The sequence below is a fragment of the Cherax quadricarinatus genome, chromosome 20, assembly GCF_038502225.1.
Source record: "Cherax quadricarinatus isolate ZL_2023a chromosome 20, ASM3850222v1, whole genome shotgun sequence".
Classification (NCBI taxonomy): domain Eukaryota; kingdom Metazoa; phylum Arthropoda; class Malacostraca; order Decapoda; family Parastacidae; genus Cherax; species Cherax quadricarinatus.
This window is the reverse complement of record NC_091311.1, coordinates 14206592-14224480: the sequence shown is the minus strand read 5'-3', so window position 1 is coordinate 14224480 and position 17889 is coordinate 14206592.

Sequence of the window (17889 nt, the reverse complement as noted above, 5' to 3'; positions counted from 1 at the left end):
TTGGCCCCTCAGGCTGGGCTGCGGAGAAAACTTTGGAACCAGCCCGGGGCATATCAAAAAGGTGGGTTCAAGAACCGAAAAGACCCTTAAACCACAAATAGATGAGTACAAAAACACACACACACACACACACACACACACACACATACCCCACAGGCATCGAAAGTAAAATTGCCCCAAATTTTGCGGGATTAAACTTTAGGGAAGACAAAAGTCAAGGACCGGGGAAAAAATTAAAGGAAAAGGGGGAAAAACTAAAAGAAAGACCCAAGAGGTATGTGAGGAGCTCAAAAGAGTTTTAAAGGAAAGTTTTTTACAGTAAAACCCGGGGAAGGACTCGGGGGGAAAAACCAGATGGGGATACCAGCGGGGGAATCACCACAAGTTTTGGGAAGACATACATACAAAATGAGGAGGAGGTAAAAGAAACTGCTAAGGACACCCCGATCCTAAAAGGCAATGGGCCCGGGACATCCCCCGTGGGTCCTTGGGGGGGGAGCAGATATGTTGGGTGCCACTTACCACAATCTTAAACCCGTCCCAAAAACCCCGGCCCCCGGGGAGGTAGGGAAAGGGGACGGAAAATGTGGTTTTTTTTAAAAAAAGGAGACAAAAAAGAGGCACTAAACTATAGACCTGTGTCTTTGGGCGTAAAAATTTATCAAAATTAGGGAAGTTATCAGGGGGAAGTGGGTGGGCACCGGGAAAGGGGAACAAGAGAGAATCCCAAACCAGAAAGGTTCCCATGGAAGGAAAACCCCTTTGCCCCCAACCCTTTCCTGGGGGTTTTATGATAAAATAACAGAAGAAAGAACAGAGGGGGGGTGGGTTGATTGCATCTTTTTGGGCCCCAATGCTTTTTTTGAATGAAACGACGGGATGGAAGGGTTAGACTCAAAAAATTCCCCTGTTTTGAAAATGATGTTAAGTTTGGGGAGAATTAAATCTGATGAGGACCAGGCAGGATTCAAAGGTTTGGCCCAGACGGGACACCCCCAGCAAATGGCCCAATTTTTAATGGGGGGAAATGAAAAAGTCAGAAGATGGGGAAGGGGCACGGAAACCCAACAGACCGAGTATATTGGGTGCCCCAAGACTAAACCCCCACTAAAGGAAAAGATCTTGGGGGGGATAACCCGAGCATGTCCCGGGAAAACATAAACCAGATAACTGCTGCGGCTTTGGGCGCCGGGGAAACCTAAAGAAAGCATTGATACCCCAGGGGAATCTTTCCAAGCATTTTAACCCCGTGTATGTCAGGCCCATACTGGGATGCAGCATTTTTTTTGGGAACCCATTAAAAAAACACGTCAAAAAACTAGAAAAAAAAGTAAAAAGGTTTCGGGACAAGGTTGGTTCCAGGGCCAAGATGAATGCCCTATGAAAAAAGAAGGGAAAAACCTGACGGCACTGGGGGACAGGGGGGCCCAGGGAGACATGATAACGAATATAAAATAGGTGGAATAGAAAAGGGTTGGACAAAAACGGGATGTTCCGGGGGGGACAAAAAACAAAAAACCCAAAATTTGGAAGTTGAAAAAACAAAATGAGTAGAGAAAAAAGGAAGATTTCTTAAATATGGGAATGTGGGGGGCAGTGGAAAAACCTAAAAAATGACGTAGGGGGAGGCGGGAAACCCATACACATTTTTTTAAGGGACGGGGTTTTGATGGCCCCTTGGGGGGGAGAGGGGGCCCCGAGAAACCCGGGGGGAGGGGGGCCAGGACCCAAGACTGCCCCCTGAAACCCCAAAAGGGGGTGATAAAAACACACAGGAACAAATGGTCAGGCACTTGAAAAATTTATAGTAACAGTGCGCGCACACACACACACAAAATCCTGCCAAATGCAAAGTCATGAAGTTTAAGGGGGGCTGAAGCCCACAGACAGAGTATAGGCTGGGTCCCCGGGGGCTAAACCCTCTCCAAGGGAAAGATTTTGGGGTGAGAAAAAGAGCATGTCCCCAAAGCAAACATCAATCAGATAATTTTGCCCCCCCATGGGCGCCTGGAAAACCCTTTGAGAAAACTTTCCCACCCCCTTTAGAAAGGGGAATCATTAAGACACTGTACACCGTGTTTTAAAAAATTTTTACCGGAGTATGCAGCACCTTTTTGGAAACCCCGCCCGATAAAAAAGAAACCAGAGAAAAAGGTTTGAAAAAGGGGGTTGGGGTTCCAGAGTTTGGGAATGTCCATGAAAAAAAAGATTGGGGAAATGGGGCCTGACGACACTGGAGGACGGGAGGGGTGGGGAAAGTTTAATGATAAGACATAAAAATCTGCGTGGAATAAAAAAGGGTTGGAAAGGAAAAGGATTTTCCCAGGAGGGAAACAAAAAAAGGGAAGGCCCCCCAAAAGTTGAAGACCCAAAGAGTCAGAAAATAGTGGGGAAGAAATTTCTTCAGTAAAGGGGATTTGAAAGGCAGGGGAATACCCCCTAGAAAATGCCCGTAGGGGGGCGGGAAATACACATTTTTAAGCCGGGGTTTGATAAAGCCCCTTAGGGGGGGAGGGGGGGTCTAGTAGAAACCCGGGTGAAGAGGCGGGGGCCAGGACCCGGGACTCGACCCTGAAACCACAAAAGGTGAGTACAAAGGTGAGTACACACACACACACACACACACACACAAAAAGGTTTCCCCCTTTTGAAAATGACCTGATCCCCCCCCCTCTCCCCCCTTTACCCACTATCCCCCTCCTCTTCTTCCCCTACCTTCTCTCTTTTCCCTATTCTTTTACCTATCTTTTTTCCAATTTTTTCCCCCCCTCTCCCATCTCTCCCCTCCCCATTTTCTTTTCACTCTCTCTCCCCCTCACCTCTCCCCCTCCCCCTTTTTCCCCCCCTTGTTTCCCTCTCTCTCATTCTTTTTTTTTCCCAAAAAAAAAAAAAAAAAAAGGGAAGAAAAAGGGAAAAAAAAAGGAAATAAAAAAAAAATTTTGGGTGGGATGAAGGAAACCGGGAAATCAAAATGAGAATGGTTCTGGTGGAGGGGATGGAGGGGCAGGAAAAAGGATGGAAAAAAGGAGGGGGAGAGAAAATTGGGAGAGCTTTCTAAAAAAATGGAGACAGGGCCTCTGTAAAATTTGGGAAAAAGAGGCAAAAGGGGGAAAGAATTAAGGCACAAGCAAAAAACCAAAAGTAGCAGGATGGGGGCCCTAGAAGATGGGAAAAAAAAGGGGGGGAAAGGGGGGTTACGGGGGCCTTGCCCAGAGAAGACAAAAGTACATAAAGGGTGGGCCCAAAAGGGGAAAGGGAAAGGGAGGAAAAATTATGCAAAGATCATTCACCTCCAAAAAAGGGCCCAAAGGGGTGAAAGGAAAAAAACTGGGTGCAGATGGAAAAGGGTGATAGGTCAAAGGGAAAACACAACCATGCTCCCAAAAGCCACGGGAAAAAACAAAGGGGAGAAAATGCCCATTCAGACAAAACCAGGGGTCACAGAGGGAAAGGAAAATGGGAGGAGGAAAAAAATCAGTGTTTATCCAGGGGCCCTTCCCCAGGAGAGGGGAAAAAATGACACACACTGAAAGACGGCAGGCAGAAAAAAAAGGGGGATTGAGAACATCACAAAAAAGGAAAAGATATGGATAAATTGAAAATTTTTCCGGGGAAAAAAGGGGGCGGGAAGGGGAAAAAACGCCCAAATCAAGCCGTTTTTCCCAGGAAAAAACAGTCAAACAGGATCCCCCAAAAAGAAACCATGGTTGAAGTATTTGGGGGGTGTAAAAACCTTGGAAAAATAAAAAGTTGGTTTAAAAAAAGAAAAGTGAGAAACACCTGATTATTTATTAGAAAATTTTTTGGCCTGGGACCTTGATCACGGGAAGTAGGTTCCAGGCCCAAAAATTTTCCCAAATAAATATTTAGTTTTCTCAGGTTTTTTCAAACCCAACCGCAGAAATAAGAAGTGTTCAGACAGAGACAGAACACAAAACAAAATTTGACGCAGCTGGGGAGGAAAAAACCCCAAAGGGAGGGGGGAAAGGGGAGAAAAGGGAAGGAACCACCCAAGAGGGTCAACCCAGGGGGAAACAGCAATGGCAAGCACACAGAACCACCCCGAACCCCCAACCTTTATACCATCCCAATACAAATTTTACAATCCATACTCCCCAGTTTCCCACCCAACAACCCAATGTGAACCCCCACAGCAAAACCCAAAAGCCTCCCCCCCAAAAGGCCCCCCCAACCCAAGTGTTGGAGGGGAAACTGAAGATTTTAAAAAAAAACGTGAAAAAAAAAAAGGGGTGGGAGGGGGGCTAAAAGGGAGTCAGAGGCATCACCGAACATAAGCTCTCACAGAAACCAAGCTTACAGGTATGATAACAGATGCCATCTTTCCAATGGGATCCTAGAAAAAAAAATCGAGGGAAATTTTTGATGAGGGGGAGAGGGGAAAAAGGGAAAAACAAAGCGAAAAAGCAAAACACTTCACTCTTAGGTCCCAAGGTGGGAATTGCAGTGATGGAAAACCCCCCCAAAGAACAGCAGGAATAAAAGGCAAAATATGATGAGGAAAGAGCGATGGTTGACCCCTTTGGGGCCCGTGGCCAGAAAAAAATTTATGTCACAAAGCTCCCGATCATGGGTGACTTCCACAAGGAAATTGATTGGGAGAAAATTGGAGGCCCCTTAAAATTTTTGATACATGGGAAAAGTTAAGATGATGGAGGTGGTGCTGGAAAACTTCATTTTTACCAACAATGAAGGGGCACTACAAGAGAGGGAGAGGATGAACCAAAGGGCTGGGCCAAAAATTTACCTTGAGTAAAAAGGGAAATTTAGGACATCACATTGAAAACCCCCCGGGGACAAAAAACATGTGGTTTTTAAAATTGAAACACAAAGTGGGGGCCACAAGTGGAGGGGGGGCAGGAAGGCCAAATGAATTTAAGCCAAACTACAAGAAAGGGGACTACATGGGGGAAAGGGGGGAACTTTTGAACGGGGTTCAGTGGGGGGGAGAACTGGCAGGGGGGATTAATGAGATGATGGAATTGTAACAACAATGAAAAAGGAGGCTGAGGGGAAGGGTTTTTACCCCAAGGGACAGGAATAATGAAAAAACCCGGATGAGCCCCTGGTTCACCCAAAGGTGCAGGGGGGCAAAACCAAGTGTGTAGGGAATGGAAGTATAGGAAAGGCCCAAAAGGGCCCAGGGAATAAAGGGGGCCCATAAAAGGGCCCAAAAAAGAATATGCACAGATAAGAATTGGGGCCCAACGACAATATTTAAAAAGACATAACCAAAAAAAGCCAAAATTACCTAAAGCTGTTATCAGCCACATCAGGAGGGAAAAAAACAGTTGGGGCCAGGTAAAATTCTAAGGAAGGAGGAGAGACAACAAAAAACCGAAGTATGTGAGGAACCGACAAAAAATTCAAAGAAGTGTTCCAAAAGGAGACAGAAGGGGCTCCCGAAAAAACGGGAAAATTTGGGGACATCACCAAAATGCTGGACACCCGTACACACAACAGAGGAAGAAATAAAAAAGGGTTCCGGTGGCAAGATACCTCCAAAAGGGAATGGGGCCGGATAACATCTCCATGGGTCCCGGGGGAGAGAGCAGGGGGCACTTTTGACCCTAACAACAATTTTCAGTACATCCAAAAATTGGGGGATTGCCTTTAGGTAAAAGACAGCAATGAGTCCCAATCTTTAAAAAAAAGGCAGAAAATGGGAAAAACAAAAATACAGACCGGGGTCACTGACAGTAAAAAGTATGCAAAAATCAGGGGGAAAATTAACAGAAGAGTGGTGGGAAAACCAAGGAAAAATGATCTCATCAACAGCAGCCAACATGATTTCAGGTTGAAATTTAAAAAGGTTTAAAAAACCGACAGGTTTTTTAGGGAAACATATGCAACAGTTAGGAACAATGCTCTTCTCCAGACTGAGGGGCCCGACCACCTCAAAACTTTAAGGGTGATGGACTGTTACACTTGTTCTTTTTTCTATCAACTTTTTTTTGACTGAAAGAAAAAACCCCCCAAGGGTTAAAAATTTATCCCAAAAATCTAACGTAATTTTTATCAACAACCCTACCAGGAAAAAAACAAATGCCAACCCATTGGGGCCCAAAGTAAAATGGGGAAAAAAAAAGGGGGATGGATTGTTTTTTTGGGCCCGCCAAAATTTTGACCAGTTCCCAAAAATTAGTAAAATAAAACCCAAGGGAAAAAAGTAAAGGGGCCACTGAACGGAGCTTTTGGGGAAGAGGGCCCCAAAGGATTTAGGGGCAGAAGTTTGGGAACCCGTAATCCCCCAGTTCAACCAATTTGGACCAAAGGTGTTTTTGGGAATTTTTAAAAACGCAGCGGGAAAGGGAAGGGGTGGTGTCCCTTTGAGATTTTTGTTTTGGTGGGAAAAATTTATTTTGATCCCGGGGCCCGGGAAAAACCACAAAGGGGTCTGAACAGGTTTTAGACCTTGGGCCCCAAAATTTGGGTCTGGGTTCAACCCCCCCAAATAAAATATGGAAAAATTGGGGGAAAAAAAGAAACCTGAGATGGAATTTAAGGGCTCGGGGCTGGGGGAAATACAAACTTCACTCAGTGAAAAAAACTTTGGGGTGAAAACACCAGGGCATCTCCTGGGCACATCAACCAAATAACTGCTGCAGCATATGGGCGCCTAGCAAAACCCCAGAACAGATTCCGAAACTTTAAAAAGGGGGAACTTTTAGGTCCCCCGTCAAGTGTAAGTTAGGCCCTATTGGAGGCTTCGGGAGTTTGGAACAAAAACCCGGGCACGTAAAAAAATAAGAAAAAAGGTTTGCAAGACTAGTCCCCCCGAGCTAAAGGGGAAGTTTTGAGAGGAGGTTAAGGGAAAACGACCTGAGAACTGGAGGACGGGGGAGATAGGGGGGGCATGGGTAAACCCTTCAAAATACTGAGAGAAATTGAAAAGGGGGAAAAAACAGGATGTTTTTGAGATGGGGGCCCCCAACAACAAGGGGGCACGGGTTGGAAAATTGAAAACAGATGAACACAGGGATGTTGGGAAGAATTTTTTAGTCACCAAAAGGAAACCCGGGAAGGGGGAATAGTTTGGGGGGAAACGATGGTGGGGGCAGGATCCACAAGCCCCTTTTGGGGAAAAGGATGATAAAGCTCCCGGGTTTAGGGGGAAATAAAACCCAGTAGCGACCAGTGAAAGGGGGGCCCGGAGCCAGGGCTCGGCCCCCGCAATCCCAAAGGGGAGCACACACCAAACCCCCGCTCAAGGAGAAAAAATCTTGGGGGGGGCCCCAAACAACCCCATGTCTCCGGAGGCACACATCAACGATAACTGCTGCAGCATCGGACGCCCGGGGAAACCTGGGAAAAAGGGGCCCATACCTCGAAAGGGGTTTTAAAACCCAACTGACACTGTGTACGTCAGGCCCATTCTGGGAGGGGAGCACCAGTTTTGGAACCCACACCCGGTCCCAAAACGTCAAAGAAATTAGAAAATTGCAAAAGGGTTTTGGGAAAAAGACTAGTTTCCGGAAACTCAGGGGATGTCCTGAAAGAAAGGTTGGGGGAAAACGGACTGACGACATTTTGGAGGGCAGGGGGTCGGGGGGGGCAAGGGTAACGCATACAAAAAACTGCGGGGAAAAGGGGTAAAGGGGAACCCGAGACAGGTTGTTCCCGAGAGGGGCACAGAAAAAAAGGGGTTAATTTTGGAAGGCTCAGACGAGTCAGAGGATGTTAGGGAAATTTCTTCCGTCATACCCGTCGTCCGGGAAATGGAAAAGTCTAACAAGTGATTTTGAGGCGGAACCCCATGCTTTAAGACGAGGTATGACAAGCCTGGGAAAACAGAAAAGAGAACCTAGTGGGGATCAGTTAAAGGTGGGGCCAGAAGCTGGGGGTCTCGACCCCAACCCCCAAAAATTTGGGGGAGTAAAAACACCACACACACACACACACAGACACAGGGCTAAATGACCCGTGGTTCTTTCTTTGAATTTCATAGATTTACAAGTGGAGGGGGGTAACAAGGGGTTGAAAGGGGGGAAAAGCCAAACTGTAAACGGGGGGGGCTAATTGGTTTGAGGGGGGCTTTCTGCAAGAAAGGTTTTAATGGGAAAAAAATTTGGGAGGAAAAACGGAAAAGAAATTTATGGAAACATGCAAAAAAATGGGAGGGGGAGAGGGAAAAGGGTTTTTTCCCAAAGGCAAAGAAATAATGGGGGGGAAAAAAAGCCCCGGTTTCCGACATGGGGGAAAACCAAGTGCAATAAGAATGGGGAAAAAAAGAAAGGGAGAAAACACGAAAATAAGGAGTTAGTCAAAGCCCGGAAAAGGTAGAACAGGTAAAGGGGGGAGGCCAGCACAGATAAAAATAAAAAATAGCATCAAAATCAAGTCTGACCCAAACTTTTCTGTACAAAAACCCTCAGGAAAAGACAAAGTCAAAAAAGGGGATCGGGGTGATGAAAAAAAAGGGGAACTCCAAAGAACACCAAGGGGATGCAAGGAGTTCAAATAGATTTTAAGTATTTTGTTTGGGACAGGAAAAGGCTCTGGGAAAATAGCACAGAGGGGGAAAACCAACGGGGGAAAACCAAAGGGTGGATGACATACAAACAATGGAGGAGGGGATGCAGAAGTTTTCTAAAAACACCCGATCGTCAAAAGGGGGAGGGTCCGGGCATCCCCCCGTGGGTCCTTAGAGAAGGAGCAGAGGCCCGGCCCTGCCACTAACCACAATCTTCAACATTTGAAACGGGGAAATCACTGAGGTGGGAAGGCGGGAAATGTAGTCCCCATTTTTAAGAAAGGGGACAAGGAAAAGGCACTAAACTACGGGCCAGTGTCTCCTTTTGGGATAGTATGTTTCATGGGGAAAAATTTTTCCCGGAGGAGGGGTGGTGGGCACCTGGGAAAAAACCGTTATAAAACAAAAACAGCACAGATTCAGGAAGAAAACCTTTTCCAACCTTCTGGGTTTTTTGACAAGGTAAAAAAGTAAGACATGAGAGAAATTTGGGGGGTTCCCTTTCCCTGGACTGAAGGAAGGTTTTGACAAACTCCTCCGGAAAATTAGTTTCAGAAGCTGGGGGATCAAAGGGGGTTTAGGGAAAAGGGCTCTGCAAAAGGATCGAAAAATACCCCGGGAAAGGGGGGCCCAAAGAGTCTTGGTACGTGATGAGGTATCATAGTGGCGCCTGTGACAGGGGCCCCAAGGGCCGGGGCCTAGGACCAAAATTATTTTTTTATATATGTAAATGACATGATGGAAGGGAAAAGACTCGAATGTCCCTGTTCAAGAGATGTGAAGGGAAATGTCCTACGGAAAAGGGTTTAATAAAACCCGGATGACGCCTTTTGGGGGACCCCGGAGGGGCAGGGGGAATTTTATAACAGAAACAAAGGGGCACTTGGAAGCTGAAAAACTCAAAACGACACGGGATGTTTGGAAATCCCCTCGGTCACAAAGTCGTCAGGAAAAAGGAATTTTTCAAGTGTAGTGAGGGAGGAAACCCTAAAAATAGCTTTAAAACAGGTGGTAGTGGCCTTTAAAGAAAGAGGACCGAAAGGGTCGGGGGAGGGGCCGGGGGAAAAGGACCAATCCCCGACCCCTGCAACCACAATTAGGCAGTACAATTGGGTACACACACACACAGAGGAATAGGGGATATGATAACGACATATAAATTACCGTGAGGTATAGACAAGGTGGACAGAGTCAGGATGTTTCAAAAAAGATGGGACACAGCAACAAGGGGGAAAAGTTTTTGGTTTAAGACTCTTTTGAATCAAGGGATGTTAGGAAGTATTTCTTCAGCCACAGAGTTGTCGGTGGAACAGCCTGGGTAGTAATGTGGGGGAGGCGGGGCCCCTATATGTTTTAATTTTTAATAAAAAAAAATATATAGCTTTAAAAAAATTTGATAAAGCTCTGGAAGGGAAGAGTGATTGAGGGGGCCGGGTTTAAAAGGGGGGCCAGGGGCTGTGACCGACCCCCGCAACCACAACTAGGGGAGTACAACACACACACCGCAAAATTTCCCAAATTTTTTAATGTTTCATGTGTTTTGGTTTTTTATTTTTTCTTAAAATAAGCACTAATCCCCAAAGGGGGCTATATTTTCATGGGTCCCTTAAGACCACAGGGGCGAGGAAGGATAATCACTTTAATTCAAAAAAGGGTGGGGGGCTCCCGTTCCTTTTGGGGGAGGATCATTTCCTCAAGATAACCCCCCCCGTTAAAAAATTTAATTTTTTGAAAGATATTCTAGACACTCCCTCCCTAAAGGATTTTTATTCCTAGAACCCCCTTTCCCCCCCTCCCGTTCCTTCCACACAATTTTCCTTGTCTTCTTCCCTTAATTCAGTTGGCCCCCAAGGGGAAAATTTTTTTCAAATTTTTTTACCCAAATGATGGCCCGCTACCCTCCCGGATACCCGTATCAGAGCGGCTTTTCTGATGGTTTTAAACTCCCAAAGGGCCCCCCGCTGGTCCAAACTGCTAGTTCATTCAGTGATATTGAGGTCCCCGGGAGTTTCAGCGGGGGCGCGGAGTGATTCTTTTTTCCCGAATTGGCCCGGCCCCCGTTTAAAAGGTTTATAAGATAGTATCTAAAAAACTCTGCTTAAAAAAAGATACGTAGTTTAAAAAGAAGGTTTATACATTCTTTCTAAATACTTGGGCAACGTTGTTTTTTTTTCCCAAAATTAGGTTTTTCTTCATTATTTAGACAACAATAAAAACAATTCAGGGGTCGAACTAGCTTTTTTTAAAAAACGGTTCGTTCCTTAAAAATTTAAGAGTTCAAGTTGCCACTATAATGCAAAATCTGCACCCGGGGTCTTTTCTTCATTTGCCAGAGTTGATGGTTAATTAGTAATTGGTTTAAAACTGGTGATCTAACTAATGACTCCAAAATCTGAGGATTTAGAAAAAAATAAATTTGGACCTGAATGACTGTTTCAAAAAATGAATCAACACTTTTGGGGGTTGTTGTGGAAGTGCCCTTTTTAAAAATTTTTGCTTTGTTGGTTTTTTATTTCTCGTGTTTTTGGTTGCTTGGTCGTTGTCGTTTTGGGGGTGGGGGATAATTTCCAGTAATAATTAGTTGTTTTTGAGTTGTAAAAGAGTACCGGGGTTTAAATTTAAACTGTGGTTTTTCCTTTGGAAATAAAGGGTTTTTATTTGTGTATATAGGAGCTATAAATGTAGCCCATGAAACATGAAAAACTGATGCCCCAAATTGTCGGCAAAAAAGAAAAGTGGCAGGGGGTCCCGCCCTTTTTCCCATTTTGTGTTTTTTCAGTACTTTTCAGACTCCTCACACAGAGGTGGTTTTTTTTTATATTTTTTTAAAAAATCTTTTACAAAAAAAAATGGGTTTAAAAAATTAATATGAACAAAAATAAGGGAGTGTGCAAAAATCAACTGGACCATACAAAAAGTGTCAGGGGCCCGGGACTGTTCACTGCCTCCCAGCATACATGGGGGTTACTAAAGGGCCCCCTTTGGCCCGCGGGACCGGGCCCGGGACCCAAAGTGGTTCCGACCAGCCTGGCTTTGGGTCGTACGTTTGGGTTTTCGTGCAGCCAGCAGCCTAACCTGGGGTTTATCGGGGTCTGATCCACCAGGAGGCCAAACCGCGGGCCGCGGGGGGGAAACCCCCGGGAACCCCCTCCCGGTAAACACAAAAATCTGAAAAAGCCCCCAATATAATGACATCAAAAACTGCTTCCCCTCGAACACTGGGTTCTACGTACCCGTGCTTCACCTGGGCACCCGCTTCTACGACTGTGCTTTACATGAAAACTGCTTTTACGTATTGGGTTCCCCCGAACACCCCGCTTTTTCGTGGGTTTCCCTAAAACTCTTTTCGTACTGTGCTTCCCTGAACACCGCTTCACCCTCTTGGGGTTTCCCTGAACATGCTTCCGTTTGTGCCTTTGCTGCCGCTTTACGTCTTTTTGGGTACATAACACTGGTTTTAAATTTGTGGGTTCCCTGAACACTGCTTCTACTACTGTGTTTCCCCTGAACACCTTCTGGGGGAATTTTTGCTTCACATGAACACCGCTGATGTGCTTTACATGAACCCCCGCTTCTACGTCTTGCCCGGGAAAACTGTTCCCCCCCTCTGGGCTCACCCGAAAACTGTTTACGGGGCTCCGCTTCACCGGGAAAACTGCTTCTACGTCTGTGCTTCCCTGAACACTGGGTTCTACGTACTTGCTTCCCTTTTCTACGCCCCGCCCGGCCTTTACATGAAACCCCGCTCGTCTGGTTTCCCCATGAACACCTTCTACTCCGGGTTCCTGAAAACTGTTTCTAAAACGGGCCCCATGAACACCTTCCCGTTTTTTTTGTTTAAATGTGCTTCCCTTTTTTTTGAACACTGCTTCTCTCTTGTTCCCTAAACCCTTCCCTCCGTTTTTCCCTGAAAACTGCTTCACACTTTCCTTTTTCCCTGAACAAAATTTCCCCGATTGTTCTGAACCCCTCTTCTACTTCCGTGTTTTACGGAACATTTCTTCTCTCTGTGTTTTACATGAACCCGCTTCTACGAAAAGGGCCCCACATGAAAAACTGCTTCTACTTAAATTGTTTCCCTGAACACTGCTTCTACTTTGTGTTTCCCCACAGAAAATGCTTTCGTACTGTCTTCCCTGAACACTGCTTCTACCCTACTGTCTACATGAACACTGCTTCCCACCTTTTTGCCCACATGAACACTGCTTCTACATTTCATTTTTGCACTGCTTCCTCTGTGCTTTTACATGAACACTGCTTCTACGTACTGGGCTCCCTGAACCCCTGCTTTTATTTCCCGTGCTTCCCAAACACTCTTCTACTTTGTGCTTTACATGAACACTGCTTCTAGACCAAACTTCCCCATGAACACCGCTTTACTCGGCCCCCCTTTACATGAACACCGCTTTACGTACTGTGCTTTACCGGGAAAACTGCTTCTACGTATGTGCTTTCCCTGAACACTCTTCTACGTCTTGCTTCAATGGTTTTCTTCTACGTACTGTGCTTTACATGAAAACTGCCCACGTACTGTCTTTACAAACACTGCTTCTACGTATTTTTGCTTCCCAGAAAACTGCTTCCTACTGTGCCTTACATGAACACTGCTTCCCCAAAAATTTCTTCCCCATGAACACTGGGTTCTACGGGGCTGGCTACATGAACACTGCTTCTACGTACTGTGCTTCCCTGAACACTGGGTTCCGTACTGTGCTTCACATGAACACTGTTCCCGTACCGTGCCTTACCGGGAAAATGCTCCGTACCTGGGCCCCCCCAAACATGCTTCCCGGACTGTGCTTTCCCTGAACACTGCTTCTATTTCTTTCATTAAAATGAAACTCCTTTTATTTCTTCACGAACATGCTTACCCTACTTGCTTCACATGAACACTGCTTCACCCTACCGTGTTTTACATGAACACGTTTTTACGTACCCAAAATGCTTCAGAAAGCTTTAAGCTAAAACCGTTTAAATGGGGCTTCCTGAACACTCCTACCCTACTGGGGCTACATGAACACTGCTTCTACGTACTTGCAGAACACTGCTTCTCGGGCCTTTTGGGTTTAAGAAAAACTGCTTCTCGTCGTGTTTCCCTGAACACTGCTTCACGTACTGTTTTTTCCCCCTGAAAACTGCTTCTGGTCTGTGCTTCACATGAACAGATGGTCGTATAAAAAAATTGAAAACCCTTTTAGAAAACACTTCCCCGGGAAAAAATTTTCCCCCATTGGGATACGTGACAAAACCTTTTTACATTTATAAAAAAACATTAGAAACTTCCCGTGACAAAATATATAAACAATCCCAGCCAGGAAACGGGTGACACTATAAATACAAATAATGTCTGAACATGATGGTTTCTCCCCCCCCTGAAACAATCCACCAAACCCGGGGCCCAATTTAATAATCAATATCGTTCTTTGGGGGTGGGCAAAACACTACCAACGCTTCACCCCCCCCACACATGCCCAGTAAAATGTGTCTGCTGTCACCCTCATAACCAAAAAACGCTTTAATTTTGGGGGTCCCCAATTTATCCCAATAAAGGGATGTACAAAACCCACCAAAAAAAATAAATTTTCATTGTTTTCCCCCTGCAGACAGATTATTTTCACTGGCCGGGGATAATCTTGGATCACACCACAGAAAAATGGACAACATTAGGGCATCCAAAAAAAATTTTGACCCTTTTTCAAACTTTCCAGTTGGGATTTTCTTACATTTCCTACCCCCCCAAATGAAAACTGTCCCGTTTCACCCCTTTTTAAACCTAAAAAACTCGTTCAATTTAAACATATTTAAAGAACTTGTGAAAAACATCTGTAACAAAATATAACAAAAACAACCCCGGCAATATCACATTATATATACAATACCCAAAAAGTCCATACTTAAAAATAAAGAATGCCTCATTATTATGACAAGGTTACATTGTTCGTTTTAAAAATGCACAACTACATATATAGGTAGGCACGTATGGCTTCGGTAACAAAAAACTTTATAATGACTCCCGTCCAATCGTAAAATTCTTCCTCCCAAACCAAAACCATCCACACCCCCACCTCTAAATAACCCATGATACAAAAATGTTTATATATAACATGTTTTGCATCCTTACAATACATTAAGGAAAACCTTTTTAAATAAATATATAATCATGGTTTTTCTAATCCCTTTACACATTACATTGAATAAAAAAAAAAACATAAGTGTGTTAGAAAAAGGTTATAAAACAATTCACCTCAACAGGTGACCCAATGCCCGTGATAATATTTTACACTTAAAAAAAAGGGGTTATTTCAACAACTCTCACTCCCAACAAATCCCACACATCCTTTCAACTTCAACCACAAAGGGACCCGTTTCATCCCTTTTACATCCCCCTTCCCCCAGTAGCCTTACACCATCCCTATCCCACCCCCCCTTCCTGATTTACAAAATCTAATAAAACCCCTAACGTAAGTTTTATGTATCCCCCTGGAAACCCCTTTCCCCCCTCCCCCATAAATATCCTGTTTGGAATGGGTTTTTCGGTCCCCCAAAAACCCCGCTTTCCCCAACCCTTGCCCCAGCATTCCCCAGATATTTTTTAAAACCACCATAATTTCCCCACAGCCCTAATACCCCCATCCCCTAGCCCCCCGTCAAAACTTAATGCCTGGGCAAAAAGCCCCCTTTCCCCCTATCCTTTTGCAGCACCCTGCAACCCAAACCCCTGTGTCCCCCGCCCCCAAAATTTCACCATGTGGAACGTCGAAACCTCCCCCCCACATTTCCCCAAAACCCTCAACCCCGTCCCATCCCATAAAATACATCCAGGGAAAAACATGCCAAAAAAAAAAGATACATCATCCTTGCGGGGTTTTAAACCCCCAACCCACTGAACCCTCCCCTATATTTTCCCCCTCATAAAGGGAAAAAACCCCCCACCCGGGGGCCACTACCCTCCCCCCCCCAACATCTTTCAGCCTAATTTTTACCTTCCCAGATCCCGACCAATTCCAGAGCCCCTCCCAAAAAAGTTTTTCCCCCGCCCCCACCCCCGTTAAAATGTTTACTCTTCCCTGTGGGAAAAACAAAACCCCCCCCCACCCGCCTTTCCCCATCACCCCCTTAATAAAATAATTGTTTCCCTTTAAATCCCTCAAACCAACCCCAAAGGTAACATTTACAAACCCTTTAAAAACACAGCCCCAAACCCCCAAAATTTAAAAACCCCCCTAAATATGTTGAATTGGCCCCCCGTTAAAGGGAAAAGGCCCCCATGCCAAACCTTTCTTTTACAATAAGACGGTTTAACAATGGCAGTTGCACAAAGGGTCAAATGGGGTAAGGGGGGCCTTTCTCCCAAGCCACCCCGAATTGTCTACCAACCCAACGGTTTTCCCACGTGCAACCTCCAGATCATCTCATAGATAAGACCCAAATTTTTAAAAGCCCCCCACCTCGTCACAACTGCACTCCCCCAACCCCCCCCACCCCAAAATCCCAAACTCCATGACCATGGACTTCTGAATTCACTCTCATACCAGTTGCACTCTGCGAATGGGTTGGTTTACCCCCTCTAAAAAGGGGCCCTTTACATCCCTCCCCAACCCGAACAGTAGTATTTATCTTTTCATAACCTTTAAATTGGCCCAAAACCCCCCTAACCCAATTCCTTTTCCCCCCACTAAGCCCATTTTGTCTACCATTTCTATAACAGGGGCCCCGTTGCACCGGGGCCAAAACTGTGACCTTTGGACACCCCCGTCAAATCCCCCACCCTTCAGTCCTCCCCAATCCGAATTTGGGCCCCGGGGTTTCCCCCAAGATCACCCATCATCCCCCCATTTTTTTCCCCCAAAACCCCGCCCCTGGGATAGCCTCAAAATTCTTTTCTCCACCTGTCATATGCTCCTTTTCCAGTCTAGTGCAAACCAAGCTCCCCCCTTCCCCCCCTTTTTTTCCCAAGAAACCCGAGTAACCCTTTCCCCTCCACCATGGGGTCCACTGGAATCCAAGCTGGTTTTGATACGACTTGCCCCACTACGGGACTTAAACCTATTTCCCCAAAAAACTTGCCCTTTCGCATTTCACTTAAAGCCCACCATATTTCCTCCTCAGTTATTTCCCCACCCAGTGCTTCCCTATTACTGCTTCCCTATCACTGCTTCCCAACCGACATATCACACTCCCACACACCTGTTCTAAATCCCCAGCTCCTACCCCTTCCCCTTGCCAATACTGCTCATACCACTTATTAGCAAATGCCCCCATCCCATCTGTAGTTTGTATAACCTGACCCACCCTATTCCCACCCACCGACTCATGAACCTCCAACCATGGAATAGCCGTTGCCTGCTGTCGTTGTTTTTGCCTACGCAATACACACGACGACATTACCCTCACCGCTTGGAACCTCTTGTCCTGAATTTTGCGCAACCTCCCCTTAATTACCATAATGTCGTCCATAGGATAAGTACCCGCCACCGCCCCCTTACATAACAACCCCTTAACCTGTCCTCCAAATAGTTAATGAGCCCATATTTTAAAGAAGTGATTCGTTTCCCTTCCCGCACATAATAATGACGAATCCGTTCCTTAGCCACACCATCCCACAACGTCACCACATTCTCCATCCCTTTTACCTCCTCACTTAACCCCTCCCACAGTGCTATAAAACCCTCCAACCCCTCCTCATCTTCTAACACACTCGTATTTAACTTCCAGTATCCCCTAGAGATACTAGCTAGTGACTCCCACTCCACCTCTGCCACTACCACCAGATGAACTGAAAAAGCTACTTCTATTGTACGGACAAACTTTGACAAAACTCCGTGAGATATGTACAACCTATTTAACCTAGCCACATAACCCCTCCTTACGAAAGTATGCTCTACCTCCCACGCCCCCCCCTACCTACCACATCCCTCAACTGAACATCCACCAAGAGATTTCGTAAGGCTGCCGACATGTGCCCCGCCCCTTGTGGTTCCACATCAGCCCTCCTAATAACACAATTCCAGTCCACACAAACGATGGCCACAGCAGGTAAACCACGTAAGGAGAAAACTAGGTCATCACATACAAAATCCCTCTTTACTTTCACATAGTTTTCCGCTGGCACATACACACTTACAAAGGTTACCCTCTGCCCCATCCACCACCCATCCACAAACAACACCCTCCCCCCCTCACTTCGTATCAACACAAACGGGTTCGCCTCCTTTATCAATAAACCCACACCACCTTTCAAAAGTGCAGATGGCAGAGTCATACCCTAAACTCTGCCACCTCTAGCATTCTTCCCTCCCTGAAATTGTGTTCCTGTAGAAACACTACGTCCACTCTATATTTACACAGAAACATACGAAAACATTCCCTCTTCACTCTGTTACACAGTCCATTCACAT